Source organism: Meles meles, chromosome 6 (genome assembly GCF_922984935.1).
Source record: "Meles meles chromosome 6, mMelMel3.1 paternal haplotype, whole genome shotgun sequence".
In the NCBI taxonomy this organism is placed as follows: domain Eukaryota; kingdom Metazoa; phylum Chordata; class Mammalia; order Carnivora; family Mustelidae; genus Meles; species Meles meles.
Window position 1 is genome coordinate 118,872,886 of NC_060071.1, and position 27,103 is coordinate 118,899,988.

The 27,103-nt window shown below is 51.3% G+C and overlaps 1 long non-coding RNA gene across 1 annotated transcript; it reads right to left on the minus strand.

Moving 5' to 3' along the window:
- Positions 1-22,348: 22,348 nt before the first annotated feature.
- On the minus strand, positions 22,349-25,548 carry LOC123944210. Its single transcript, XR_006818755.1, has 3 exons — positions 25,412-25,548; positions 24,308-24,403; positions 22,349-23,565 (listed from the first exon to the last, which is right to left on the minus strand). It is a non-coding gene; the product is annotated as an uncharacterized LOC123944210 (long non-coding RNA).
- Between the last annotated feature and the right edge of the window lie 1,555 nt (positions 25,549-27,103).

Here is a 27,103-nt window from a genome sequence, read left to right on the forward strand (position 1 = left end):
AGTGGCCTAGGGCTCTGACCTCTACTTACCAACCTGGTTTCCTCTCACCTCTCCCTGCTGCGTGTTAGCAGGAGTCACTCAAGGCAGGTCCACTGATCTCCAGAGAACCAGGAGAGCCTCTGTCTCTCCTACACTCCCAGTCCTCCCCCATGGTGTGGGCCAGTCCTCTTATTGACCGTTACCTTCACCTTTGCGTGTTTCCAACACCTACCTTGACTCACCTACCACACCTCCTCCCCCGAGCTCCTCCCTCTGCTCCCAACATGTGCTCAACTTGCTCCTTATTTCTATCCCAATCCCTTCCATCCTTCTAGAGACACTTGAGGCTCCCCCCTGCATGAAAGTTTCCCAGTACCTTCCATTAATCCTTCCCCCTGCTTTCTCACCTGTATTTTTTACCTCCTGGATCCCATGCTTGGCCACATGAATTATATTCATGGTGGTCCTTGATAATATACGACATTATTTTTTTTTTCTTTTCAAATTTTCTTTAAAGATTTTATTTATTTATTTATTTGACAGACAGAGATCACAAGCAGGCAGAGAGACAGGCAGAGAGGGGGGCGGGGGGCGGGGGAAGCAGGCCCCCTGCTGAGCAGAGAGCCCGATGCGGGGCTAGATCCCGGGACCTTGGGATCATGACCTGAGCCGAAGGCAGAGGCTTTAACCCACCGAGTCTCCCAGATGCCCCAACATACGACATTATTATTCTTTGCTTGTTACATAAAGATCACAGGACTGGAAGAGGTCTTAAAGACCACCCAATCCAAGCCTCATTTTTTTAAAGGTAAAACCAAGAGAGAGAAAGGTTTTATAACACAGCCAGACTGAACCTGCAAGAATTACATTCAGCCCTCTTGACCCAATCTGGCACTTCCCCACGAACCCCCGCTGCCTCTCCCCACGGAATTCTCTGTCACTCAAAGGATGGGGCAGTCATGAAAGACGATCACGCGATACACTCATCAAATGGGAAACGGTGCTCCCTGTTGACTGGCAGGAGAGTCAGAGCTGCAGCCCACTTCTGTATACCTTATGTTTTTCAAGTTCTTTGCTCTCCACTTTAATAACCACCCAGAAAGGAGTGATTATCGGAGATCACCCAGATTTTCTCAGGCCAGCCCCAATTCCCTGCTGTCTCCCTTTTTCTCCAGAGAGAACAAGCCCAATTCCTGCTCTGCCGTGGCCAGAGGGCCGGCTCCTCCTGCTACCAATCCCCATAATCCCTTGCATTTTCATTTTGGAAGCCCTGATTCTCATCTTAACAAGTGTCGCTTCTGACTTTCCCAGGGCCTGAGGAGAAGCCCGTGGGCCACAGCAGGAAGGGGCTGAGTAAGCAGCGAAGCAGTAACAAAGCGGAGGGTCTAGGTTGGAGCATGCAGAAAACAGACTGGGGACAGAAGAGCAGGTAGTGGCCCAAGGACACTAGGGACTAGGGACAGGGGGACCTGCCCAAAATAAGGCTCCTAAACTCCAAGTAAATTCCCCAACTCAAAAACCAGCCAGAATAGGGCAGAGAAAACATTTTTTCTTTTCCCCCTCCTGCTCTGGTTACCCTGCTCCCTGCAAGGAAGAAAACTAGAATAATGAGGCACGTTGGAGACTGTCACCCGAGCAGCTCCGGAAGGACGTGGGCAGACGCCTGGCTGGGCGGCTGACTTTCTCTGTTTCTGGTTGAGATTTTATAAATATTCGGGGAGTTTGATCTGAGGCTGGTGGTGGCGAGGCGAGGGGAGCGGCAGAGGGGGTAGATAACTCAGCCCACGGGGGTTCTGGGACCTCGCCCAGGCCTGCTTTTCATTAGCGTCACCAAGGCAACCGCTCATCCGCAGCAGACCCCATCCCGCCACGTTGGGCTTTTCCTTTAATGGTGAATCTGCTGTAATCAGTCCCCCTCCAAGCCCCCACCCCTCCACCCCATCACCTCCTAGCCTGGGGAATGGCAGATCATTAAGGAGGAGAAAAGCTGCGATCCGGACTCTCTAAGGCTGGTAAGGAGGGACAGCGCCACCGTAGTCCCATTCCAAAGGCTGCCATTGGCCTAGGACTGTTGGAGTTTGGATGCTAAGAAACCCCTGGTAACCAGACCGTAGCAGCATCCGCTTCCAGCCCTTCCTCTGTTTCCCTGGCTGACCTGAACTTTCCCCTCCACACGCACCTTTATTCTTGACCAAGGCAAACATTTGCAGAGTTTCCAAGGAACGACCTCACCAGTCGTCATGCTGATACGTTCCAGATGCCCACCGGTGCATAAGCCCGTGTGGGTCTTTGGTCCCCACCCCCCACCCCACCCCCACACGTATAGTGGATCCTAAAGGGGCGGTGTCAGGGGAGGAGGCAGCTGGCCAGAGGAGACGGGGAGACCCATATCTGTGAGGCATGATTGGGCCACCAGGGAGAGCCTATGGGCCCAGAGCCGGTAACCATCCCCCCACCCCACACCCCTGCAATGCAGACACTCCCTCTTCTCCGCACAGACTCCATGGAACTCCAGAGATCTGCTAAAAATCGGCTCCCCTGGCTCCGAGCTCCACGGGGCCACCGCCAGGGAATCCCGGCCTCTGCTGCGAGCGGAGCCAGCCGGGCACCTGCACTAGGAGGCCCTTGGTGGGGTCTGTTGAAAGACAGGAAAGAAGGAGTGCTGTCAGGGGGCTGGCTGCAGGGGCCAGGTTCCTGGGTTGTCTTTCTAGCCTGTATTTGTGCTCCTGGGCAAACCTGCGCCAGAGCCTCTCCCGGCCCCTCCTTTCTGTGGAATGCAGGTCACCCTAGCCTTCCTGAGAGATCTGTGCTCAGAGCCCTGGAACCAGCCCTAAAGGCTGCAACTGAGAAGCCACAGAAGACCCCTCCCCCGGCTGCCAATGGAGCAGAACGGGGACCCCAAGGCGTCTGGGCTCAGGAAAAAAAGCAGCTTCTGCCTTCTTGCTCTTTTGTGCCTTTTCCCACCAAGATTGGCCCTGGAGAAGCAAACCCGAGTTCCTCTGCTGGTTTGAACAGGAAATTCCTGTCAGCTCGTGGGAGAGGCCAACTGGGGGAGATTTCATCACATAGATTCCCCCCCGAGATACAGAATCATATCAAAGTCTTATCCCAGCCCCTGGTGGGGGTGGAGGGGCAGCCCCGACATCCGCTTCTGGGCCTGCCAGCCTCTCCTACCTAAAGCTGGGTGGGTTTTTCTACTCTGCCTGGCGTTTGGGGTGGGGGGTGGCAAGGGTGAGAAACGCCGAGCCGTAACCAGGGCATCGCCGTCGCTGCCTGGGCTGCACGGGTGGTTTTTCCGTCTGCTCCGGTGGCAGAGATACTGGGGAGCCAGAGAAGCGCCAGCCCCCATGGCACAGATCGTGTGGGCGGAGAAAGCCCGCGGGGTGTGGATCCTTGCTTCTCAAAGTCTGGTTCCGGGACCAAGTGGGGCCATCGCCTTGCAGATGCAGGTCTAAGACGGCTCCTTCATCAGGAAATAATGTTTTAACCAGATAGCCAGATGTTTGGAGGCACGTTGGAGTTTTCTGGAGCACAGGAGAGAACATATGGGTGCTCCCATCTCTGACTGCATGGATTTTCATTCCAGCTCCGTCACTCGGTAACAGTGTGACGTTAGGCACAGAAACATCCTCTCTGAGCTCTGGCTTCCTCACCTGGAAAGCGGAGGTGATGTTACCTATCGTAAAGGGTTGAAACGAGGCACGGGCCTGGCACCAGGAGGCTCCGACCTAGTAAAGGTTAGCAGCATGGAGTTGGTGGCTCAGGGAATGGTGTTATCATGGGCTTCCTCGGCTGGCCAAGTCTTGCTGTCTCACTTCTGTATTTTCTGAAAGGATTCACAGCCCCCTGACCACGAACCCCCAAGCCAACAGTTGTAGCCTTTCCTCTCCCGTTCCCCCCGTCCCCCATGTGAGGCGAGGGTGGTGAGGTGCCCTTGCGGTAGGATGGAGGTAGGAAAGGGAGCTGACTGAACCGACAGGCAGGGCCAGGTCGCGAGGAGGGACTTCTAGGAAGAGGAGACGCACACAGCATCTGACTTGGGGAATGGAGCCTTCTAAATGGCACTTTGACCGATTCCCACAAGCTAGTAATATAGACTCTGGATTTCGTTTCTTTTACTGTCTCTGCATTTCCTTGAGAGACGATAGTGTTCCAACCCTGAGGGGTGGGGGGGGAGCACTGACCGACTTCCCTTTGTTCTGTGATGGCCTGTTCTTCCAGCCAGAGCTCCCTCTTCTTGCCCGGGCTGAGGTGACAGAGCACAAGGACACTCAAGCCGCAGGGGCCCGCTGGGGCCGTGAGCACGTGGCCGCTGGGCTCGTTTTCCCAGCTGCTTTCCCACCAGTGGCCCTTGGCTGACGCTGCTTTTCGAATTCATTCTGGGAGCCAGAGAGAGGGACAGCTCCTGGGTGTGCCTTGAAATGTGCCGGCTGGTTCCCGGGCCAGCCGGGCCACTCGTCTAACCTGGCTAAGCCTCGGTTTCCTCCTAGGATGGCAATTCGGAAGATGCCACGCAAGTCTCTACCCATTGTGGGGACCCAGGGACCACAGGGAGCTGGAAGATTAAATGAGGGGATTTGGATGCCTAGAAGGAGCATGGTCCGGAGCGGAGGTCCGGGTAGCTATTAGAAGACCCGAGCCTTCAGCTTCAGCCGTTGGCTGAGGTGGAAAGTCGCAGACAAGAAAGTGGCGTCCCCATTTGCAAATAGCATTCACAGCCTCTCCACTCCTGCAGGTCAGCGACTGACCCTCTCCTCCCCCTCCTTCATTTTTTTCTTTCTTTAGCTGCAGGGTTGACACATGTGGCTCCCCAGGCTGTCCCAGTGAATTTAAAGCTTGAAATAAATACATGCTCCAAACTGCTCCTGACCTGGGGACGCCTCTCCCTCCCCTCCCTCTCCCTTCCTCTGCTGCTGGAAGCCCGGCCCAGGCAGAGCCCCGGAGAAGGTATCTGTTCTGCACGTATGCGGGTCCCAGGGGCCCTGCACGGGGCGGACGAGGATCGCCCTGAGCCAGCACACACTCTCCTCTTCCTGGGTTTGTTAGAAGCCTGACCAGGCCCGAGTCTTATGACTTCAACAGATGTTTCTGCTTAAGCAGCCCTGGCATCTTTATGGCCTGTTTTTTCCATTCTTGCTTCTCTTCCTCTGTCCCAACAGCCCTGAACGCAATTTGGACTTCATTTTCTTTCTAATGGTTACAGGGAGAGAAAGGACTTTTATTTATTTTTTTCTTTTTCATTTTTTCCCCCTTTTTCCTTAGCTCTTCAAATCACACACACACACACACACACACACACACACACACGCACACGCGCACCCACACACTCCAGACACATTCAGATCTGGGTTCGTGGTGTGTATCTGTTAATGGCACTGACATTTCACTTAAGACTTAGCCCCGTTTCGAAGCCTCCGTCCCTGCCTCTACCCTCACCTCTACATTCATCCCCTGCCTGTCCCCACACAGGTCACCCCGGGACAGCCGATCGGTGTGTCCTCCCAGATGCTGATTCCGAAAGCTCCCGCTGGCCTCAGTCTCTGGCCCATTACCTGAGGAGCCTCGCTGCGCGTCGGGCTCTGTGTGTCAGGGAAGGTTTGGGCTGAGGGATGGGGATGAGCGGTGAGGCTCCTATGGTTCTGTATCTCTCCAAACTCCACCAGCCCGTGGGTCCACAGAGGCTCAGGTGGGGCCAAGTTGACAGTTGTTACAAGATGAAACCAGTCTTTGGTGGGGAGGTCACGAGTTTGAAACCAGTCTGGGCACTCGTCACATCAACACCTACAATCCCACCCAGCTTGCCTGCATCTCAGCGTATTCACACCCCCCTGCCCTGCAGGGTTTGGGGTCACCTGTCTCAGAGTCTGGTTCCCACAACAAAGAAAGCCCGGAGACCTCAAGTCGTCATCCGAGGGCCTGTCCATGTCAAAGGCACCTGGGACTCAGGCCAGTCTCTTCAACAAATAGTGTTGGGAAACAAATAGCGTTGGGAGAGCTATATGCGAAAGAATGAAACGGGACCACTTTTTTACCCCATACACAAAATGTATTCAAAATACACTTCAAAATTCATTAAAGACCTAAATGTGAGACCTGAAATTAAAAAAACAAACAAAAGCAAAAACATAAAACTCCTAGAAGAAAGCACAGGCAGTAATGTCTCTGACTTCAACTGTAGCAACTTCTTTGTAGAAACAAAGTCCCCTGAGGCAAGGGGAAGAAAAGCAAAATACTTATTGGGACTACATCCAAATAAAAAGCTTCTGCACAGTGAAAGAAATAGTCAACAAAATTAAATGCAAATCAAAACTACAATGTGGCATCACGTCACACCTGTCAGAACGACTAAAATAAAAAAGACAAGAAACAACAAGTGTTGGTGAAAATGTGGAGAAAAAGGAACCCTCATGCCCTGGGGGTGGGAATGCAAATGGGGGCAACCCCTGGGGAAAACAGTATGGAGGCGTCTCAAAAAATTAAAGACAGAACTATCATATGATCCTGTAATTCCACTATTGGATATTTACCCGAAGAACATGAAAACACTAATTTGAAAAGACACATGTCCCCTTCTGTTTACTGCAGCGTTATTTACAATAGCCAAACTGTGGAAGCAGCCCAAGTGTCCACCAACAGATGACTGGATAACGAAAATGTGGTCTATATACACAACGGAATATTACTCTGCCGTAAATCTGCCGATCTTGCTGTTTGCAGCCAGTTGGGTGGAGCTAGAGGGTATAACGCTAAGTGAAGTAAGTCAGTCAAAAACAAATACCGTAGGATTTCACCATATGTGGAACTTAAGAAACAGAACATATGGGGCGCCTGGGTGGCTCAGTGGATTAAGCCGCTGCCTTCGGCTCAGGTCATGATCTCGGGGTCCTGGGATCGAGCCCCGCATCGGGCTCTCTGCTCCGCAGGGAGCCTGCTTCCTCCTCTCTCTCTGTCTGCCTACTTGTAATCTCTCTGTCAAATAAATAAATAAAATCTTTAAAAAAAAAAAAGAAAAGAAACAGAACATATGGGGAAAAAAAAAAGAGAGAGAGAGAGACGAAAAACCGACTCATAACTACAGAGAACAAACTGGTGGTTACCAGAGAGGAGGTAGGTGGGAGAATGGGTGAGATGGGTGAAGGGAATTAAAAATACACTTATCCTGATGAGCACTGAGTGATGTATAGAATTGTGGAATCATTGTATTTAAAAAAAAAAAGTAGGAATCTGTCATGAGGAGAAGACTGAGTGACGCAAAAATGCTTTGAACATATGTATCTCCGTTGTAAAATACTCACAATAGTATAATTAAGCATTTTTGGCTATCACGTAGTGATATCTTTCTCTGTGCCAGGCACTTAGTAAATATTATCTCACTTAATTCTCAAAAAACCCTGGGAGGTACAAGTATTGTTATGCAATTTTTAAACGGGCTAACAAGCATTGAAGCGTTTAGGTCAAATGACGAACATCGTAACTCTGAGAAGTGGCAGAGATAGGATTCGAATCCCGGCTTCTGACCCAGAGCCCAAAGTCTTCACCAGAATGACCTTCCACCTGTATATACAAAAGAATAGCACTGCCTGGGCTTATAGCGTACTTGCCACATGCCAGACACTGTTCCAAGAGCTTTACGTAGATTCACTTAATTCATTCTCACAAAACTCTATTTATGATGCTCTCATTGAACAGATGAGGAAACTGAGGCACCGACCATTTGACACTGATTTCCCTCAGCAAATGTAAATGGGACACCTCTTGTGGGTTGGCACTGTGCTAAGAGCTCTGTGTGGGACCCACAGTTAAGAAAGACATCAATCTTGTTGTCTGCGATCTGTCAGCAAGGTCCATGGCAATGACCATCAGCATGGGCTTAGGGTGGGATTCCAGAACTTGAAATGAGGGACAGTAAGAATAGGGTATCCTAAGATATCTTAGAGAGATGAGCATACCAGGAAGTCACTAAAGCGAGAGCCCAAGCACAGGAGGAAGAGAGAATCCTATTGTCAGACCAGGGCCCAAGGTCAGATCTGGGACAGCAGCAGGACAGGTAGAAACAGTGCTAATTTATTTCCATCTGCAATATGACCTTAAGAGCAGGACTCCAAAGCCAAGCTGCCAGGTTCAAATCCTCACTCTGCCACTCACGATGTGTGTGACCTCGGGAAAATTGATGAACCTTTCTGGGCTCAGTATACTCACCTGGAAAATGGGGATAACGGGGCCCATCCCACAGAATTGTTTCGACATGCCCTTAGAGTTGGGCCTCCCCATGGCGAGCTCTCTGGGTTGGCTCTTAAGCTCTCATCAGCCTGTGATCACATGAGATCCTTGAGGCTCAGGTGGGCAGAGGCTGTAGGTAGGGGCCAAGTTGTCCCTTTGGTAGGGAGAAGAAAACTGTAGAAGGAACAAGTGAGGGCCTGTCCCTGTAGGCTTCCAGGAGAGGGAGAGATGAAATCTGATGGGACAGAGAGGGAATTCACATCCTTGGTATAAAAGGTTGGTAAGTGAGCATGGGGCTGTTTCTTCTTAATGAACAGAGTCCAAGATTCAGGCTGGAGGTAGGGAATTCTCTGGGCTGGCATTTATGTGGCACCGTGATGTTCAGTCCTGGGCATGAAGAGAGGCTCCTGCTGCCTTTGCCCAGCTCATTGGTCACCCGCGGCAGGAATATTGATCTCCTCCCAGCATCCCCTGCATAAACTTCCCCCACATCCATCTCCAGCCTGGAAGAAAGACCAGGGTAGCTGAGGGAGGTGGTGGAAGGCGGCCATGTTCTGCCGCAGTAAATCTTTCCTAGAAGCTCGGCCTACTTTCCTAGAAGAGGAGATGACTGAGCTCATCAGCCAGGTCTGGAGCAGCACAGAAAGGAATGGCTCACTTGGGTGTTGTGTGTGGCCATGGGACTGTCAGACTGGGCAAGGGTGTCTGGTGACATATCAGAGCAGCTGAGAAGGGAGGAAAGACAAACATGTTCGCCTGACGAGAATCTTGTGATCGCCTGTTTCCCCATCCTCACTCTCTTTTGAGAACTCACTCCAGGGCTTTTTATAGACATTGAAGATCACAATTTCCTCTCCCAGAAACCCCATTAAACTGTGAGTGAGTAGGTGAGTGGGTGAGTGGATGTGAGCACGTGTGCCGCCATTCAACCCCTGCCAATTTTTAATTTCTCACACTTTGCATATTTTAGCCATCATATGTGTTCCTATGCCATCCCCCTTGAATTCCTTCTCCCCCTCTACCAGCCTCTTCTGGAAACCTCAGTCCTCAGAGATGGCAAGAGGGTCTAGACTTTGCCTTAAAATGAGAATGTTTAGCTTAGCGATCCTGTCCTCCAATGACCGTTGAAGATGTGTATGGGGCCACGGGGAAGAGAAGGAGCGATGGCATGGGGATGACTCTGCTGATCTTCCCCAGCCAGACCAAGCTCCCAGGCGTGAAGCACCTGCCCTGCCCCTTCAGCTGGCGGCCTGTTTGCTCTGGGCCTTCCTGCGAGTCTAAAGTGCCAGCCATATGGAAACAGGAGGCACGTAAGGCACACCCCTGGCGGGCAGCTTGAGTTTCTCAAACCAGGAACCAGTGGCCTAGATTCTGCCCCAAATACTCAGCTGGGAGTTTGCTCAGTGGCCAAGACTTCTGAACCCTTCGGCTTCCTGGGAACCTTGAGCCTTTCTGCTATTCCCCTCTCGACCTTCTACTCCAACCAAGCAGAACAGTGACCCCAGAAGTACTAAACACAGAGTACGAATCAGAATGGTGTGTGATTCACCCCAGAATGCATGTTTCCAGGTGCCTCTCCTGCTTTACCTTCTTCATTACAAGCTTCTGCTGCTATTACAATAAGCTCACCTTCCCTATCAAAAGGCGACCAGAGTCAAAGGGGAACCAAACAAGAGAATGTGTTTTGTCTGAAATCGTGCATTTATAAATAAATGAGTTGAACACAACTGTCATTTTACATTGGTGGGTGTTCCTATGCAACTAAGAGAACCTGCAAGGCTTAATCTGTTTGAGTAGATCAAATTTGTCCTTGTGTTTAGAGAAAGCGTTATGAAATCACTGTGATGTAGTTTCTCTGGCCTATAGAATGACCAATGGCTATTGAGGAAGGACTACGTGACTTGTGATCAGGACAATGGAACAGCCTGAGTTAATGTCCCAGCATGTACATTATGTCACTTAAAATAGCAAAAAATAGACACAACCTAAATGTCACCCATAGGGTATTAGTTACACAAACATCTGTATAATGGAATAGTGGGGCATTATTAAAATTATGTGCTAGAAGAAGGCTTAATCTCATGGGAGAACATTCACAACATATCATCAAAAGGAAAAAGCAAATTATAAGCAGTATGGACAGAACATAGCACTCTTGTAAGAAAAAAGTTTTGTCTATATTTTTTAACTGGAAAAATATGTATAAAGATGTTAACTGTGCTATCTCTTGAGTAATAAGATTTGGCTTGACTTTCTCTAATTTTGGTCTCTTTTTTTTTTTTTTTTTTTTTTGTGGGGAGGGAAGGTCCAAGAGAGAATCTCAAGCAGGCCCCACGCCCATCAAGGAGCTTGACTGGGAGCCTGATCTAATCACCCTGAGGTCATGACCTGAGCTGAAATCAAGAGTCGGAGGCCCAGCCAACTGAGCTACCAGGCGACCTGGTCTCTAGTTTTTCAAACTTTCTTCCATAAACATATATTATTTCAAAACCTGGGGAAAAAATTATTTTAAAAAAGTGGGGGGCACCTGGGTGGCTCAGTCTTTAAGCGTCTGCCTTCGGCTCAGGTCACCCTGAGGTCCTGGGATCCCATCCCAGGGTCTTGGGATCAAGCCCCACTTTGGGTTCCCTGCTCAGCAGGAGTCTGCTTCTCCCTCTTCCACTCCCCCTGCTTGTGTTCTCTCTCTTGCTGTGTCTCTCTGTTAAGTAAATAAATAAAATCTTTTTTAAAAAATTGTCTTAAAGGCCAGAAAATGGGTTTCCTGTTTCTTATCCCATATCTATTCTCCATTTTATTTTGGAAATTCAAATTTCTCAGCCCTTCCCACAACACATACTTAAGAAGCAAGAGGCCAGAGCAGCTGGTGTCCTAAGCAACATCACCAAGGTGAATCAGTCACTGGGAGCAACAGCTTTGGAAAGGTTTCCTTCCCACCTGACACTGGGAATCAGTGGTACCAAAACCAATTTTTCTTCTAACCAGAAACAAACTTCTCCACAGATCTTAAATGAGTAGATAGGAGCTCACAGAAGACAATTATAAACCCCAACAGCTGCTCTATGGGTTTTCAAACATGAGGGTGATTCATCCCTTCTCCTGAGCCTTTTTGTTGCTTCTTATCCCTTAGAGTTGTGAAAATCTGCTGTTGCAGCGAGCAGGGGAAGGACTAGGAGAACCGTGGAAGGACAAGGAAGGGAACTGGTAAAAACACAGCTAAGGATCTGCCACATTTGGGTTTTGTTTGCCTGGTTCACAGACAGCGTCCCGCATAGAGGGGAACCTGAGAGTGGACAAAGGGAGTGATAACTGATTTCATGGAAGGAAACCACTGTAAAATCTTGCTGCTGAGTAGACAAGAGACAGGCCTTGGAGCACACCATTTCTGTCTCAGATTTCTAAAAACCCATCTAGTTTCAGCTCTTACTTTCAGCACCTCCTTCCAAAGCAGAAACGTCAAGATCGTCCCCTTCTCCTCACTGGAAGTGGCATTACGGGTGTGCCAGCTATCCCAAAGTCACCATTCCCATCGGTGGCAGATCTTAGCGATACACCTAGAAGGTAGCTGGGAACGACACTGTCCTCCTGGTCCACCATTCCAGCTGGTCATCTCTGCCATCCCAGGGGGCCGCGTTACCTAATTCTGGTGCATGGTCAGATGGTGGCTTTTCTCAGTCAGCCTGTCCTTGGAAAACTCATTCCTCTCTTGTACTGGAAAATTCCTCTGGTGCCTGTCATTGCACATATCAGGAGACCAAGGTTTCCATTTTCGCAGAAGGAATTAACCAGCTCCTTTCTGAGACCAAACTTGTTCCTGGAATTTTTTATTCATCCATTTAAAGCCATAATCCAGTCCCAGAAGATGAGGTCTGAAGCAGGGCCTGCAGTCTCCCAAGGCAGACAAAGAATCAGAGGCCAGTCCACCCCAGCAGCTATGATTGCCGCAGCCCTACTGCTGATAGCATTTTGTGCCCTCTACTCTTGATCGCCTGGGGATGGGGAAGTAAGTAGTGGGCAAAGAAGGGCCAGCTGAGAAGCACTTACGCTTAGAATAAGACTCCCACCATCCTGGCCCTTGATAAGACTCCTCACAAGAGAAAGAGAGAGAGAGGGAAGGAGGGAGAAAGCAAAGAAAGAAGGAAGGGAGGGAGGAGGGAGGAAAGGAGGGGAGAGGAAGGGAGAGAGGGAGGGAGGAAGGAGGAAGGAGGGAAAGAAGGAGGGTAGAAAGGGAGAGAGAGAGAGAGAGGGAGGGAGGAAGGAGGGAGGGAGGGAGGGAAGGAAGGAAGGAAAGAAGGAAGGAAGGAAGGAAGGAAGGAAAAAATAGACTGACCCTGCTGGAAAGAAGTCTACCCTACTCTATCCTTGCCAGATGACAAGCTGGGGAGATGTTCACTTTTCAGGTGATAGACACAGAAATGAAGAATTGTATTTTACGGGATGAAAACTCAACAGATTAAACTAAAGATCCTCACTACTTCAGTTCCCAGGATTAGCCATAGCAGGGAAGTCAGATTGGAAAAACAGACTAGGGTTCCCTTGGTCCTAGAACCCCACAGCGGGGGCTCAATCTGATTTTAAATCTAAATTCTTAAGTGAAAATACCTTTGAGGTGAGCAATCTACCTATGCACAAAGTGATGCTTTCAGTAGGAAATCCTTAGGTCCTATCGCTTTATTATCAGTGATGATGAAGGTGAAACTTTCTGTTGGTATCATTGTCAGACTGTGCAAAACACATCAACTCAAGTCTCATTCGTTCATTCACGTGTCCATTTAACAAATGTCAATTGAACACCTTGTACGTACATGAACCAAAGACTCTGCCTTACCAACCATCCCCTCTAGGAGTTCACAGCCCAGGAGAAGGACACTCAGGGAAATAGAGAGATTTTAACAGGTTATGGTTAAAGCCTAAAGCCAGGTAAAAAGAACAAGTCACAGGTGCACAAAGAAGAGCGTTGTTAATTCTACCCACAGCTTCTAGAAGCTCTTCACAGTAAAAAGGACTTATAAGTCGGGGTGAAAAATGAGTAGGAGTTTTCCAGGCAATTAGACTGATGTCCTCACTGGGAACATGAGTGTACTGTTCTATGCGTCTGAGCTCCGCAAAGTCAGGACACGGTGGCTGACAGCCTCCCATAGAACATGTATCCCGTCACCCCTTGGGAGCCATGGCTGTACTCTTCAGCAATGAACCTGGGGGCTGGTGGCCCCACACAGGCCTTAATGGTTGATGCAGCCCAAAGACATCTCAGACCTGAGTCCTGAGAATGTTCATCCAGAGACGGCAACTTCTTAGGAAATTGAGGGTCCAGCTCTACTCAAGCATGTAGGCAAAAATGCCTGAACAAGGATTGGAGGGGGTTTGCACAGGGTGGGCCCCAACCTGCCATGGGTTTTGGTCCTTTGGTTATGCCCCTTGCTCCTTCTCCCTGCCATATCTGCCCCATTCCTCCTGGACCCTCTGATGAATATCTACTCATGGTTCAAGACTTACTCAAATGCCATCTTCTCTAAGAAGACTTTCCCAATCTTTCTGGATCGAGAGGTCATCCCCTTTCTTACCCCATCTTGGCACACGTTGTATCTCACGTGTATCAGAAGTCACTATATTCACTTACGGACGTGTCTAACTACCTGAGAGCAGGAAGTGGGTCTTTCTCATCTCTGTGATCCCAATGCCCAAGTGCCCGGTGAACTTTTATGGAACAGACGCAGGCTGCACTCATATGTCACCTAACAGAGCAGAAGATATTCTACCACAAATTTCTTCCCGATAGAGTCAAGTGTCTAATAACTCTGTTTCACATATAAATAATGTGTGAAAAGAGGCAAGTCCAGAATTTACTCAAATCCAGGATTGTAAATTTCAACCAGGACTGTGTGGAGACCAAAATTCCTTGCAGCCCCCCAGGGCCACCCCAAATCAGATGCAATTCTAAAACAGCCAGAGCCTTGTCAAACGGTTCCACAGTGCTGGGCTCTGGTGTGTTCTGGAAGGTTCTTCAGAACTGTGCCTCCATAAGGTAGGGGCAGGGAGCAGCCCCAAAGGCCCAGTGCAGTGTCGGGTTCCCCCTTTTCTGTCAGCAGGCATGGAAGAGCCTTTAAGAAAATGGAGTATTATTATTTGTTTGTTTTTACAGTGACTCATCTGTCGTAACTGGGTTAAAGTCCACTTAGAGAAAAGGAGAACAAAAGACCTCCTGTTAGTGCTGGAAGTTTGCCTCTTAAGATATCACTGAGAGGAACTGGGAAGAAAAAAAAAAAAACCCAGCAGGGCAGAGGAAGCTGCAGGCCTTCGGGAACACAGCGGCGCTTTGGAAAAGCAAACACCATGGCTTTCATCTCCTGCGCCCTATCTGAGCAGGCCGCTCCCTTTGCTGCTGCTTTGTGACCCACTGCAGTGCGAGCCATCAGACACAGGCCAGTGCCCTGTTCCCACACTCTCTGCACCCAGGGAGGCTGCCAGGAGCTATGGCTGTATGGGCAAATCTCCATATTCAACCAACTCGAGGCTCAGGAGGAGGAAGACGGTGGTACCAACGTAAAAAACTTACTAAGTGCCAGATGCCATCCTAACGTTACAGATCACAACTCATTTCAGAACTCTCCAGGAGGCTAGCCAGCGTGCTACCTCCCCAGCGGCTGCGGAAGGGGGATGCCAAGGGGTTAGAAATCCAGCCTTGCCCTCTCTGGGAGATCCACTGGCTTCCTGTAGGTACAGGAACTGTGGCGCTGGTGGGCTCCCAAATGGGGTGGGGTCAGGTTTCCAGGTGGTATTTTCCAGATGGAAACTGAGACCATCTGACCCCAAGACCCAAGGACTTACCCCTTACACTGTTCAAATGAAAGGATAAATAAGCTAGAGAAAGATGACACGCTGCCATTCTCTTCCCACACTCTTCCTTCCAACCAGCCCTGCCTGCGGTTCTCTCACAGCCATGTCCTTCATCCAGCGGTTCTTTGAAAATATTCTCATCTTGGCCACCCAGACACGAGGTGGGTCTGCCCCACGACTGCCCATCCGGCATTGGTCCTCTTCCCCTTAATTGTAAAAGGCTGGGATTTCTCTGCTCCAAGGCAATGAAAGAGGGATGGGGACATGAAGATAAAAATCCCCTGAAAGTCCCAGGTCCCTCCCCCCATTAGAAGGACTTCCTACCACTCTCTTTCTTCCCAGGGGTCTGCTGGCCCCCCAGAGATTAGGTCTCGGCTGTGGATCCCAGACCTCCACCCTGCAGGGTGGTAGGACCTTCTGGGCCTTCTAATTCAAATAGTCATCCCTAATCATTCCATTTCCTGAAAAAGATTTATCTTTGGTAATTTATGATCAAACACCAAGAATCCTTCAACAGAAACCCCCCAGAGGAAAGTGTTTCCGCGCTCCTCTATCCTCTCTTTGCCCACAGATATCCACGTCCCACCGAATGCAGCAGACGGGTGTGGGAAACAACTTGCTTGTGGCGGGAGAGACGTCATAATTAGGCTGCTTGGGCGCAGGGCTGGTCCTCCAGTTTTCTGCACGCTGCTCTGTGACTTTGAGGGGATTATTTGCACTAACAAGCAAGGCCTCCGCAAACAATAGGTTGAGAGGAAGACTCAAAAGAAGCCGAACCAGTGCTCCCTGGGATGCTTCTCCCTCTGGCTGGCCTCACGAGGATCAGGCCCCTGGTGGAATCACTGAAGATTTAGGGCTTAATTAAACCCTGGCTGTGGGCCAACATGCCGGTGGCCCCTTGATTTTCCCAGGTCCACCCAAGTGGCCTAAACACCGGACTAGGAATGTGAACCACTTAGCTGATCCCGTAAGAGCCAGGGCTCATTAGCTAGGGCTCTTAGTACTGCCGGCTCACACAGCTCAACAGGTGTCGGCAGGCCCAGTCCTGGAAGGACAGCCTGACTTTGGGTTTCAATTGTCCCACCTGCCACGGCTGGGGGGTTTTGCAGACCAACTTCACCGTTGGGATCTTGGGGATTCCCTTCACTTGCTGGCCAGATAAAGCCCAAGCTCACCGCCAGAGGCAACTCAATCATCTTAGTGGGCTGTCCTTGATTATTATTGGCCTTTAGAGATCATCTGGTTGGATATTGCACAGCACAAAGCATAAAGACTGGGGGCGTTTCGCTACTAGAAGGCACTGGAGAATTTCCCATGTGAAGGTACCCAGGAAACACAAACGGAACCACCGCGTACCTCCTTGAGTTTGGCGATTGTGTGGTTGCTTAGACCGAGCATTTGACTGTGACCCTTAAGGACTCAGCAGACAGAGTAAGCTGCTCAGGCCCCCATATGCCCAGGATGAAGCAGACAATAGCTTCATTCCTGGACCCCCGGGATTACCCTGAGGCTACCCTCTAAAGCATGAACCCCGTAGTTGATCTGTCTCGTAGCCAAGTCTCAGCACTGACGTAGGGGTCCTGGAAAGATGTGGGTGACTTAGGAATGGCCGAGGAGCGGAAGGGGGAGAGCCAGGCATGACACCTCCCACCTGACCAGTTGCATGGACTTGCTTCTCATCTCTGCCACAGTATCCGTGCCCGTAAACATAAGGATGATACCTGCCACCTCCTTTTCCCTAAAGGAGGCTACGAGAGTGAATTAATTAATGTTTATTGAGCACCTGGAGTTCGTTGGAGCAAGGCCTTTATAAATATAAGGCATGATTAAAGGATATCGGTTCGCTAACTCTCAGAGGAAGTACTTAATGGGATCAGGGCTAAATATCTTGATGATTGAGTTTCATTCCTAATTCAAATATGCATGGGGCTCCCATCACTCAACTCTGCCGTCCACTCGTGTTCTTATCCTGTTTTCCTTTTTCTTTTCCATATATCATAGTACAACAGCTGCTCCCCTACCACGCTTGCCCCCTGCTTCCTTCCTTCCCACCAGCTTTTGTCACTTCCACTGAGGTGACCAAGGCCACCTAATTGTTAAGCTCAAAGGCTCTTCCTATTCCTCGTTCTCCTCGTCCTTTCTGGAGCATGACACTGGTTACTACCCATTCCTCACCCTTGAAAGTCTTATTCTGTGACTTCCTGCAGCCCAACAGTTTCAAACTGAAGTCACCATTGTCCTCAAATCAGTTCCCTGCCCTGACCTGAAGACCTCGCTCCCTGTGGACAACCCCCAGTGCTGGCCCCTACTGTCCCAACCTGCTCAGTCCTTGCAAAATCCCATCCTGGGGCAGTGATCTAAGGTGGCGTTGACTCATGTATGTCCCTGAACTATCTCCCAGGCCTCTGTACCACTTTGGCCTCTGGCTGTCCTTTTCCCAAACCCACCTGAGTCTCCTGCCCCTTTCCTGCGGGCAGTTCCCATTCCAGACACCACAGGACCTGCTTTCCCACTTGGCCCCCTTCCTGGTGCTTCCCAGACCAGTGTGCACTGCCGCCCCCAGCAAGCTGTCTGAACCGACTGAAAATCTAGCAACCAAGGTCCTCTTCTAGGGGCTCTGTGACCGACTCACCCTGCCTACAGCCCCAGTGGACCCACACAAACAGACACACGTGAACACTCGCGTAGACACGAGCACACACTGATGTATACAGACATGCAAAGAGATACAGGTACATGCGCACACACACACACACACACACACACACTTAACAAATTGGCTCATGCGATTGGCCGGCAAGTCTGAAACTGCAGCTTGAGTCCAAGGGCAGTCTGGCAACAAAATTCTCTTTTCCTCAGGGGACTCCAATCTTTTCTCTCAAGGTCTTCATCGGAATGGATAGGGGCCACCCACATCACAGCAGGTCACCCGCTCTACGCAAAACCTACTGATTTAAAAGTTACTCTTATCTGAAAGAAACCTTCAGAGCAACATCTAGCTTGTTGTTTCACCAAGTATCTGGGCACCGTGGCCTAGTGGAGTGGACACAGAAAGTTAACCTCCAGCCCAGCAGCCGGCAAGCCGGTGCTCATGTCATTCTCATAACACGCTGCCCTCATCACAGTGGTTCCCTGCGCCAAAACCTGAACATCCCCCCACCACCCGGCCCCCAAACCCCGGACTCAGAGAGGGCACGAGATAAATATTTGTTCAATGAACAAGCCGAACACAGTGCACAGCCTTTGTGCTGGGCACCATGCCGCTCACTGCAGAAAACCATGCTGAGGGTCCAGCCGTGAGCTCTGCCAAGCGCGGAGGAAGCAAATGTCAAAAGCCACTCTCCACATGGCTTGTCCTCTCCCTCTGTCCTCTGCCTTCTTGGGGGCCAGGAGCCTTGCTGCGGGTACCTCTAATCCGCCCCATGGGGCATCACGGAGTACTTTAGACAAAGCAGGCCCTTGCCTACCTATGGATTAATTCATTTGACACTTTTTTACTGATCCCTATATTAGATTTACCTGAAACAAGGCACATTTTAGAGGCTCATTGTTGAAAGCATGAATTGTAGCACCCCAGTCTGTTTCTACCTTTCTTCAAAAGGGGCAGATGTTAAGAGATTATTTTCATACTCAAGAGGAAGGGTATACACATCCCAGACCACTGACAGTCTCTAGGGGTGAGATTGTGGGTGGCTTCTATTTGACTTTTTTTATACTTTCCTGTGTCTTCCAAACTGTCCTCTGTGACCATGTGTTACTTTTATGACCATAAAAACACAGTACATGTTTTTTTCTTTCATCTCTTCATTTATGAGTATGAGGAGTTTCAGGGTTCCGCTCTCTGCACTTTCTTGGGGCCCTTGGCATACCTCTTGGCTTTCCTTTGAAAAGAAGGCGTTCTGGGACATCCTTATAAAAATCTGCGAGGTCATAAAAGGTAAAGTTAACTGCAAACGGTTGTTCTGTTTTAATTATGTTCAAGTGTTGGGTAACATGGAACTTTTAATAAAAGCATTCAGGGAGCTAATGATGACGGCTGTAGTTAAACTGGTGGGAAGCCCGAGCCGGGAAGCCGGGTACACGGCGTTTTGCCTTGGGCCACTTCTCCAGTCCCCCTGGTCCCGGCGGCCTCCTGTCCAAGGGCTGGCAGGCCGCGCCTGACCCAGACGCCCAGCACCCCAGCCACGCTGGAAGCGACTGTTCCTTGAACTTGGCTTCAGACCCGCCTGCTGGGGTCTCCGGAGGCTAGTATTCACCTCTGGCCCCGATGAAATGGAGCTTCAGAAAAACCACAGCAGAGGCCACAGCGACCTCGGGCCCTGAACTCTGGAGTTCTTAGACTGCCAGAAGCCCCAGCTGCTGAGTGCCACGGGCCTCCCAGAGCTGGGAAGGGGAAGCCAAAGAGCCAGAGGAGCGCAGACAAGCTTGTGGCTAGAGGGTGGGTCTCGAGAGCCCACCTGGGCATGTGGCAGGTGGGCTGGGGAGGGGCTGGAGCCCTGGGGACCCAGGCGGGGTAAACCAGAGCAGAGAGACTGGGCCCACTCCAAGGGTGAAATTCCAAGAAACTCACCCTGCACTGGGCCAGATCAGTGAAATCCCCTTTGTTCTGGAAAGGATCCTACACACATTTCTGGGGTTTCCAGTGTGATATTTGATAAGTGCAAATGGGCTGAAAATATTCTCTAGATGTTTCAGTTTTGTACAATTAGTGGTGGCTGCTGAGGCCTGTCTCACCGCCTCCAGTGTCCCGCCAGTGGTTGTACTGGGCAGGCGAGGCCCGGCTTTTGTTCCTGACCACTGTGGCCCTCCAGTCAGGCTTGCTTCCCCATCTGTGCCTGTGGAGGAAAGCAGGGCTCCAGCTCCACATCCTCACAGGCATGTGTCCCCTGCAGGCAGAAAGATAGCCGTGGCCCCCCAAAATGCCCAGGTGGCAGCCCAGTGACTCCACACCAGGCTGCCCCCCTAGCTCCCTTTTCAGCCACCAGTTGTCAGAGCTGGAAGAAATCTTAGTGTTCATTGACCCAGTCTCCTCTCTGAGGAGATGGAGTCACCCCCTCAGCTGCAGGGTAGGTCAGGGCTGGCTCTGGTCTCTGTATCGTTGTGTTCCCAGAGCCTGGCACATAGTAGGGCTCCCCAAGTGGGAGGTGAATGAGTGCGGGAATGCATGAACGAACCAACCCCATTGTTCTCGTCTTACCTGCACAGACACACATTTTGGACAGATCACACTTTACTCTGTGCCCTCAGCTTCTCAGGGGAATGAGCCCACTGTTGTTCCCTTCCCAGCTCCCAGAATCCTCAGCCCCAAGCCCTCCACAGCCCCGGTGTGAGTGCCCCAGGCAGCCTCTATTCGTTTCCCAGGGCTGCTGTAACAGAGCAGCTGGGCTTACAACAGAAATTCCCCCATCGGGGCGCCTGGGTGGCTCGGTGGGTTGAGCTTCTGCCTTCGGCTCAGGTCATGATCTCAGGGTCCTGGGATCGAGTCCCGCGTCGGGCTCTCTGCTCAGCAGGGAGCCTTCTTCCCCCTCTCTCTCTGCCTGCCTCTCTGCCTATTTGTGATCTCTCTCTCTCTGTCAAATAAATAAAAAAAATCTTTAAAAAAAAAAAAAAAGAAAAAGAAATTCCCCCCATTGTTCTGGAGGCTGGAAGTCTGAAATCAAGGTGTCCACAAGGTTGGCTCCTGCTGAGAGCCTCAGAGAACATCTGTTCCAGGCCTCTCTCCAGCTTCTGATGGTTGCCCGTTCTCCTGGGCATTCCCTGACATGTGGGTGCGCCGTAGCCCATTCCCTGTGTCCATCTTGATGTGGCGTTCTCCCTGCGTGTCTCTCCTCTTCTCGTAAGGAACTGTATCCCAGGACCTGCCTTTACCACTGCATTGATCTACACCAACTGCCAATTTGCTGTGTGACCTTGGGTAGGTGTCTTTACCTCTCTGTCGTTTTACTGCTTAAACTTCACAAGGAATTAAGGGCTTACCCTATTCCACCTCACCTTAGTGAATCACGTCCTCCGTGACCCTACTTTAATAAGAAATAAGGACACATTCTGAGAGTCCTGGAGGGACATGAATTTTAGGGAGAAATTACCCAACCCAGAACAGCCTTCCTGCCTCCACCCCGACAAACTTCGGTCTTATTCTCCACCTCCGTCCAAACTCACTGCCCTTTCCTCTCATTGGAAATTCAGTCTCATCTGCGCATCAGTCTGAGCAGGAGTTGAGAGGTAGAGGATAGGGAGCTGTCTGTCTGTCACTGCTTCTCTCCATGGGCATGGACCTCTGGGGCTCCCTTAGCTGCCGAGTGGGAACTGTGAATCAGCGTACCCGCTGCATATGAGGCTCACCCAGGCAGCTCTTCAAACATGCAGAGCACTAACCACTTTCCCAGGATGCTGCTTCGCTTGCTCAGAGTGGGACCTGACGTGGGTATCTGTCAGAAGCTCATCAGGTGATTCCAATGTGAAGCCCAGAAATACCCAAGTATAGAAATGAAGCTCAAGAAAGAAGTGCCATGTTTACAGCGTGGCTTTGTATATTCTTTGACACACCGTTCGGTTCCTCTGAGGTTAATAAGCCCAGGCACAGAGTGTTTGGGGGGGTGGGCAGCCGATCTGCTTAAACTTTGGAGCGAGTTGCTTCTTATAGAGGAAAGCCTGTGTCCAGAGAGATTAAGTAACTCACCCAAGGTCACACAGTTCATCATCAGCTGACTGTATTTCAAGACCTGACTTTTCCACTGCATGGACCGAGGTCAACTGCTGATATGCTGTGTGACCTTGGATCGGTGTTTTTCCCTTTCTGTGTCAGTTTTCCTACCTGTAAAACATTGCCAGTATCTGTTCCACACAGAGGATCTGTGCAGCACTTCAAAATTCTATGTAAAGGCAAAATGCTGTAACTGTGGTAGTTGCCTCTAGGCGAGGCATGGTGATTCCCACCTGAGTGACCCCTCCAAGGTCATGCTGAGCAGGCCACTGTCTGAGGGGAGACCAGTGTGGTGAGCTCCGCCCCTTGGAGCCAGCCGAGAGGTCTAAGTGAACTCCCTACTGCTCCAGTCTGGGGAAGACTGAGGCCTTGGGAGCTCATGTTCATCACTTGAGTTTGTGCTCTACAGCTCCAAGCTTTTTTCCACTGACCCTAGCCATAGTCACAGGCTGAGAAGGCATGTCCCCCCAAACAGCCTTCTCAGCCCAATCCTGAGAGTGTCATTTCGAAAGGGTAAGTCATATAAAAATGAGTGGCAAACAGCCACAGGACCAGCATCTTCTTTCTCTATTCACGAGGCTGCAGAGACCTCTCCCCGCCACTGGTCCCTTCCAGAGGAAGTGGGCGGCCGCCAGCCTGCTCCAGACCCCTCCCTGGCTGTCCCAAGCTAGAGTGAGGCTCTTTGGCCCACGTCCGCCCTTTTCTGTTTACACTGGGAGATGAGCTTCTGCTGAGCTTAAGTGCAGTTCTGGCCCTTTTGTTTGTTTTTAAGTCAAGTTACAACTTTGCTCCTAGATTTATTGCAAATTCCATTTATCTTCCTCTGTCCAGAGTCTCTGCACAAATCCTTCAGAGCTTCCCTCCTCCAGTGTGGACAAATCACCAGGGGCACGGGGCAGGGACAAGGAACACAGGGACGGGTGGATAGAATGATGGGACGGACAGACATGGAGGAGGCAACGCCAGGAAGGGCTGGAGGCTGTGTCCCCCAACTCCAACCAACCCCCCTCCCGCTGTGGTGCAGGGGACAGAGCGGGTCTGGCAATGCAGGAGCGGCCATAGATCACCCGGGGAGGACAAGGCCGAAGGAAGGCCAGCTGCCCCACCTCCTGCGCCCTTCTTGAAAAGTGAGGGAAAGTCGGGCTGAAAGGCAAAGAAACCCCCAGGTCTTTGCAGAGGGAAGAAAGAGAGGAAGTTCTGATTTGGAGGGAAGGAGCCCATGCGGTTTCTGGCAGGCATTGGTCCACATCCCAAGGGGCCTAAAAAGTACACCCTGAGGGGCTCTGAGAAGAGCTGAGGGTCTGGTCCAGGGAGGCCGGCCCAGGCCTGGGGAGACCTACTGGGAAGGCCCAGGACACGGCGTCTGAGAACTCCCTCCCTCCTCTTTCCTCCCCAGACGCTACAGTTTCCATAAACTGCTGATGAACCGCAAACAGCTCCAAGCTGAAGTTCGCCAGAGAAAGAGAATCAAACTGAGCCGAACAAGCTGAGAGTGGGGTGTCCAGCCGGGTGGTTGGCTTGTCGTCCCAGGGCAGGAAGTGCCGATGGCCTGTGCTCCGTCCCCAGCAGAGCTCCCCCAACTCAGGGCTATGCCAGGAGCGCTCACCGGCTTCCAGAAGGATCTGGGAGAGGTGAGGGGTGGTCCCAGGGGCTGGAAAGGGAGACTGCTGGAATCTTAGGGTCGAATGGCTTGACCTCAGAGTGGGGTTGCCACCTTCCCTGGCCCGGGGTAGCAGCTGCAGGTCGCTGGGGTGACCACGGTGTGTCCTTGAGCAGGTGCCCATGAGTCCTCACAGAGTGAGTCACTTTTCACAGCCTCCCTCCCCATCCTGATCCAAAGGCAAGAGACTCAGTCCTCAGCACCACCCCCCCACGGCCATGCTCAAGGAGCCTCAGGAAGCAGGGGTTGAGTAAACAAGAACAGGGCAGGCCCCCTCGGCCATGATGGCTCCCAAACAGGAGCTGTGGCTAACAAGAGGAAGGACCTTCCACAGCCTCCCTCTCCTCGCGCCTTGGCCCCTGGCCTGCACAGCCTCCAGCCTGCCGCATCTCAGCTGCTTGTCCCCCGAGCCACCTCCAATGCTCCCCCTCAAACCTCAGCCCCAAGGGCTCTGGAACATCGGCTTCCCCTCTCACCGCTTCCTTTCTCCTGCTTTCTCTCCCACCCTCTCTTGTGCTCACCCCCCTCACCCCATGTCCCATTGGGAGCCTCCTCTTCCTCCAAGCTCTCATGTGCCCCTTCAGGCTGAGGAACCCTCACGGGTCCACCACCTTTTCCCTCTGTGGCCACATGAGCCACACAACTTACCCAAGGCCCCGCTCTCCTGTCTGGCCGGCAAGTCAGCCAGACCATGGTCCCTGAGGCTTCCACCCTCCTGGGACACCCCCCACCAAGAGCCCACCTCCACCTTCCATCTGCAGGACCCCGAGGGTCCAGGCGTCTCTGGAGGGGCTTCCCCATGCATCTTTCCCCAGCACGGCTCCTTCACCACATGCTTCTATCTTCCCCTCCTCAGTCTGAGGGCACCTGACCACCCCCCCCGCCATGCTCTGCAAAACAAACTTACTCACCTGGCCCAAGGTGGGACACCATCGGCTCCTGTCCCTTGGTGCTATGTCGTCCCCTGCCCTCATTCTTGGATCAGAAGCTGCATTTAATGGGATTCCCTGTGGTGCAAACAGGAGTTCCCATTTGAGAAGCTGGGTGTAGAACAGTGGCCACGTCTTTCTTACCCTCAAATGGCCTCCCTTGGCCCTGCTTCCTTTCAGCTCACCATCATTTTGCTCTCGTTCCATTTATTGCTAAGTTCTTTTTAGGGGCCCTTACACCTTCTGCTTCTATTTCCTCTCTTCAGGTTTTGGCAGCTGGCTGCTGCTTGGGGCCATTTTCAGAGGCCTTCCGACCTCCTTCTCACATGGCTCAGCCTCCACTGACCACCAGATTTCCTCCTTAGGCTCTCTGGCACCCTCCTCCCAGGCTTCCATGTTCCTCTCCGTGCAGGTGCCCTTTCCCTGCCCCTTTGCCCGGCCTCTCCTTCCCGCACACCCTGTCCATCTTACCTACACCCACATCTTCAACCCTTCCTGCCATGAGCCCAAGTAGCCACTGAAACATCCCAGTGGCCTTCTCAATACACACCTCATATAGACACCCCAGAGACTCTCCCATTACCCTGATCACCTCCCTCTCTCGACCCATTGCTCTTCCTGAGCTTGCCCATCTCTGTTCATGAATCTCCACCCCTCCCGTTGCCCAGACTCAAAATCCTCAGAACTGTCTTCATCTCCTCCTTCCTCTCCTTGCATATCTGGTCAGCCTCCAGAAGCCTGCAGAATCTTCTTTTGTATATCCCTCCCCATCCTGATGTTGTTTTCTAAATTCAAACCCTTGTCATCTCTCCCTTGGACCTTTCCCCTCTGCCATGAGGTCTCCCCTTTCGTGTCCACCTGCCCTTGTACACCATGCCCATCAGAGTGGCCGGTCTCCATCTCAGAAACCCACCTGGACTTGGCATTGCTCCTGGTTCCCCAGCCAAGGAGACATCCTCCTGACCTTCCAGTCCAGTCCTTGTCACGGCCATCATCATTCGAAGATACTGAGAACCTGCCATGTGAGGTGTTCCCAGATCATAACCCCCAATTTTCCCCTCCCAGAACTTGCTACCCTGCACTCACCCAGTTTTCTGGCTCCTCTTTTTGTTCACTTGTCTTATCAGCCAGAGACACCTCCTCTTCTTTGCTCCCATACCTGTCAGCACCTCATCCAACCATACTCAAGGCCTCATCCATAGCCCACTGCTCCAAGAGACCTGTAAGATCCCAAAGGTAGAATCCCTTAAAGTAGTATTTGTTTCCTATTACAACTGCATCCCAATATGTGTGTGTGTGTGTGTGTTGTCTCCCTGGCTGTGTGGTCCTACAGGCCAAAGAACAGCTCTTATGCAATCTGAAACTGCACATCCTTTCCCTTCATCTCACAGACGATAAAACTGTGGTCAGAGTGGCCCCAGGTCTTTGATGCCAGTTGATGGCAGCATCACATCCCAGCACTGACCTCCTGTTTCCTAGTGCCATTCTAGAGAGACAAGGTGCCCATCATCTGATGGCCCATGCCCTCCAACTGTCCTCAACTCTTCTCTTCCTCCCACACACTGGGTGGAATGGAATCAGAACAGAGAGACCTTGGATGAGGAGCCAGAGGTCACCCAGCCCCTTTTACCAACCCCCAGCCCCAGGCCTATACTGAATAGCCAAAAGGGAGTACAGTCCCATTTTCTGAAGCTCTAGGGAAATTGCTTGCTCACCTTTTTCAGCAAAGGATGCCATCATCCCCAGCATCTCCAGGGAAAAATCTCCCTCTTTGTTCTCCTCTAAATCTCCCTCTAACCCTCCACACCCACGATAAAGCTTTCCCCCAGCTAGGTCTTCTTCAGGGATGGGCAGAGCATTTCCTGCACTCCCCACGGCATGGTCCTCATAGCAGGAAGATTTCTGAAGCTTGTTAAGGCTTGTAGCTCCTCTAAGGACATGCACCGTATAAAAATAAACAAATCAGTGTGTTTTTCTAAAAGTCAAATAGGACACCACCCCTCTGTTCGACCGTCCACACCGGGTAGTCACATAGGTCACTTTGTGGGAATGTGGAGACAGCCAAGCTTTTTCATTCGGCAAGGGCTTGTGTCGGTCTTTGTGCTGGGGCCCCCACCGCACAGAACGCTCTCGGCCCCTACCACCAGATTCGGCCTGGGGCATCCCAGCGCCTGTTAGATTCATTTCCAGCTCTCCTTGCTGCCAGTCTAGCTGTGGCCTGACCTCAAAGCCAGCGAAGGGTACTGTTTTTCAGTTTCAGAAGGAATGGGTTCGTTTACCTTCACAAAAGCCAGTGGAAGGATCATGCCTGAGACTCAAATCCTTTTGGTAAATTTCAAAGACCTGGCTGAGGAAACACAACGGCCTGCCACCCGGGATGGCGTGGATGGCGCCATTGCTGCTGGGAGCGGCAAGGGACCTTTCGAGAGTCCTCTACACCACATTCCATACAACCTGGAGCAGAAAAACAGTTCTCAGGAGGCGCTCATGCTCCCTTTCAAGGATAAGCAGGAGCAAGCTGACCCAGGAAAGGGCTCCCACAGTCGAATGTTTTTGCTTTGCGTGGGAAGTACAGCGGTCTCGCTGAGGCCCAGGAGACAGACTGACGAGGGCAGAATGCCCGTGTTTGGGACTGGGTTTGAAAAGTCTCCACTTTGTCACACCCAGCTTGCAGCAGAGCAGAAAGAATTTCCAGCTGTCGTCGGGGTGGGAGAGCCCCGCCTGATGCTGACCAGGGCTGTTCCTGTGCTTTCCGGGCTCTGCTGTCCCTCTTCCTGG